This window comes from Sus scrofa, chromosome 9 (genome assembly GCF_000003025.6).
Source record: "Sus scrofa isolate TJ Tabasco breed Duroc chromosome 9, Sscrofa11.1, whole genome shotgun sequence".
Classification (NCBI taxonomy): domain Eukaryota; kingdom Metazoa; phylum Chordata; class Mammalia; order Artiodactyla; family Suidae; genus Sus; species Sus scrofa.
In genome coordinates this window covers 4,668,590-4,672,702 of record NC_010451.4, presented here as the reverse complement: position 1 = coordinate 4,672,702, position 4,113 = coordinate 4,668,590, and the positions used below count along the sequence as shown (strand labels likewise).

Below are 4,113 nucleotides of genomic sequence, written 5' to 3'. Positions count from 1 at the left end.
GAAAAGGGACCGTAGAACTGAGTCAACGGTAAAGTAGGTGTGAGCCACAGAAAGCAACCCCAGGGAGTATGATCCAGAGCAGCTGGACGTTCTGGAACACACTGAAGAGAAGTCGTGGCAAGCCCGGGGCTGGAAAGAGATTGGAAAGTTACAGAGTGTATTCACAACAACTTTTTTTTTTTATTAAACCATGACCTTTAAAAAATTTTAATTTAAAAATTTTGAGTAAAAGGCGCTTTTAATGTAAATTTAAGTAATCAGGTTTGACTTTTGAAGGATTATTGATAAAAACTTTATAAGGAAAAGTATAAACTACTTAGTGGATATAAAAATTAAAAGGTAGAATACATAAAACTGCAGAGGGAGGAGAAACGTTCTAAATAACAAGTCAATCTTGTTAATTGCAGAGAAAGAGACTGGGTTCAGAGTGTGAAGGGATTTGCCCACTGAGTTACAGACATTCTAGAGAAGAGTTGGCTCGTCAGAGAGCCTGTCACACAGTGTCTGGAGCCTCTGTATATAGGACCATGGAAGAAGCACTTGGCATCCTGCGTTTTGCCCAGAGGGGACTCAGCTGGCTATGTGGCATCTGAGCATGTGAGCTCCTCAGCTCTGACATGGCAGACAACTCTACACGGCACTGCATCTCATCTTTTTTCCTGGTCGGTGTTCCTGGCTTGCAGGACTTGCACTGCTGGATCGGCATTCCCGTCTGCCTCCTGTTCTCCCTGACTCTGCTGGGCAACAGCAGCATCATCGTGACCGTCAGACTCGAGCCGAGCCTCCACCAGCCGATGTATTTCTTCCTTTGCATGCTGGCCGTGAACGACGTGGCCTGGCCTCGTCCACAGCCCCAAGATGCTTGGCATCTTCTGTTGGATGCTCACTGGACTGACTTTGATATGTGCCTCGCACAAATGTATTTCATCCACACATTCTGCATAGCTGAGTCCGCCCTTCTGGTCGCCATGGCCTTTGACCGCTATGTGGCTATTTGCATGCCCCTCCGCTACACAACCATCCTGACGACACCAAGGTCAGCAAGATGGGTCTGGCTGGTGTGACCCGAGCCGTCCTTATGGTTTTGCCCTGTCCTCTCCTCATTAAGAGGCTACCGTGTTACACCCAAGACGTCATCAATCATGCTTATTGTGAGCACATGGCTGTGGTGAAACTGGCCAGCGCTGACACGCGTGTTAACAGGGCATATGGCATCTCTGTGGCCCTTTCAGTGATGGTGTTGGACCTCGGGCTCATAGCCACCTCCTACATCAAAATCCTTCAGGCGGTCTTCCGGCTCTCCTCCAGAACGCCCGCTCCAAAGCCCTGGCACCTGTGCTGCCCACGTCTGCACTATACTTGTCTCCTACACGCCTGCACTGTTTAGCTTTCTAACCCACCGCATTGGCAAGAAGGTGCCCCAAGTGTCCACATAATTTTTGCCAGTTCCTATCTCCTGGTGCCCCCCGCAGTCAACCCCTGGTGTATGCGTCAAGACCAGGCAGATTCGTGACCGAGTGATTGGTCTCTTTTTCCCAAAAAGGAAAATTTCTGAAAACTAAAATATGTAAATGAAACCCATGTTATAGAATCTGTTTCATGAAGTCATGGTGCATTAACAATAATTACAATCTTATCCCTAACATGCTACGGTTTGATTCAGCTATGCTTTTAATCAGGGAGATGTGATGTGGTACCTTTATCTCTTTTTCTTTAGTTTCAATCTTTTAAATATTTTCTCTTTTTTTTTTTTTTTTTTTTAGAAATGAAGGCATGCTTCTCCTGTGAAGCTTTAATAAATGCTAGCTGTAATGGTTATTTATTATTGACATTATTTCATAGACTATTTGTAGAGTCCATTTTTTATAATATTCACATGTGGGAATGACTAATTCTTTGCAAACAGTTTAAAAGCAAATACATTGGACCATGCAACTCATTCAACAGTTTTTTTCCCACATTTTGAGTCGCTAAATGCTCTGTTTTAAATATTCTTGAGCATAGGAGTTCCCATTGTGGCCCAGCAGGAAGGAACCTGACTCGTATCCTTGAGGATGAGAGTTTGATCCCTGACTTCTCTCAGTGGGTTAAGGAGCTGGTGTTGTCGTGAGCTGTTGAGTAGGTTGCAGATACAGATTGGATCTGGTGTTGCTGTGGCTGTGGCAGAGGCCAGCAGCTGCAGCTTTGATTTGGCCCCTAGCCTAGGAACTTCCACATGCCACCATTGTGGCCCTAAAAAAAGCACAAAAAAAAATTCTTGAGTATAAAATCATTCAAATCACTTCAAGTTTATTCGCCTCCTCAGCGCAGCAGGCAGTACATCGGTGTCATTATTTTCAAGTTTCTTTTTACTTATTTCAGTAACGACAGATTAACATGCCAAAATGATAGCTGTGCGTTTGCTTACTAAATCCTTCACATATATTTACTGCTTTAGAACACAAAACTGCAGTGTGAGATAGGTGTTATTATTTTTCTAATGTATCTGTTAAGAAACTGAGACACAGAGAGATTATGTAAATTGCACAAAGTAACTTACCTAGGAAGTAGCAACATAGAATTTGAACTACCAACACCAGCTCAAGAGTACATACTCCCTATCATGTTATACTAATCCACAGATTTACACTTATTTCTCACCTTAAAAATATGGAAACATTTCTCTAAATATTTTATTTTATTTTCCCACATTTGTTCTTTGAGATATTGTGACAGATTTCTTGAGTTTCCCTTAAGCCCTTTATACCTAATAACTTACAATTTTTGGCAAGCCCCAGGCAGGAATCCTTTGTTTTTCTGGGAAAATGTCCAGTTAATACAGCTCAGTAACATCATGTACTATGATTTAAACAACTGGAGCTGCACTTGAAGAGCATGAAAATCCCTTGTGTCCACGTTCAATCCCCACTTCCTTTTTTTAAGCTTCAGAAGGTATTGATTTGTCAGTCGCATTTATCAAGTCCTTCAAGTGACAATAATTAACCTCTTAGTTAACAAATTAATTGTATTACACGTGGAAAACAGAGGACACTACACTGGACACATCTATAAATGCTCTGTGCCAAACGTCCTTCAACTGGGAATGGGGGTTCATTGAGTTGGGTTTTGGGAAAGATTGGAACTTATTTTTCAAATATATATTGGATACTTGTTTGTTTTTCAAATGAATTAGCTCCCTCAAACTTTGACTTTTTTAGCATTTCTGCTATAGTCATATTCTGGTTTGTTTATAACTGTATAGGTATCTTATTAACTTTTGAATGGCTTCTATTGCAAATAGCTGTACAGCTGTGATTCTTTGCAATAAAGAAATCTTTCATGTTTTCAATGAGTGTATCTTGTGTGTTCTATCAGATATTTTAGAGCTAGAGTCTGGGGAAGAGAAAAGTTCAAATATCGCTTCACTAATAACTGAGTGAGTTTCACTATTTTAAAATTCTGAGTTTCATCATTGATTAAATGTAGAAAACAGTTCTTATACGTCATGATACCAGAGCAAGGATTAAGTTGAATTATGACTGGAACACAACTATGGCAATAGTCAACAGAATCTTCCTCCCTGTAACACCAGGAAACAGCGCCGTCACGGCCATTGAAGACATGAAGACCAAGTAGCAAAGATACTTTTCCAAATGCCTCAAGAGAGCTCTGAATCAGATATCCCTACTAGGATATCCATTTCTTTACTCAACATGTCCAAAAGCACACATCTTGCATTTATTTATCCATCCCACCAGCTTACAAAATTTATTGTATCAATGAGTAACACAACAAGTCAATGAAATCAGTGAGGAAATCAATTAATGTGATAACTATCTAGTAAGTGTCAAATATATGCCCCAATATATGAGAAACAAAAGGTGAAACAATGAGTTAAATAAAAGGAAAAAAAAAATCAGCATCTGTCCCAGATAGTGCGGGGGAAAAAAGGACGAACTCCATGTAACAGTTTAAACTTATGCAGATGATTAGGACTCCCTCAAATACCACTCTCTCTAAGAAAAATTTCTATTTAAGGCTTTTTGGAGGAGATGCCAAGAAAAGGAGAGTCGAGTCTTAGGAGTGATGAGAATAGTACCAGGTAACAGGGCAAGGGTTTCAGAATGGAGCAAC

The 4,113-nt window shown here is 40.7% G+C and overlaps 1 pseudogene; it reads left to right on the top strand.

Annotated features, from left to right (window-relative positions):
• Nucleotides 618-1,562, top strand: LOC110255339 (annotated as a pseudogene).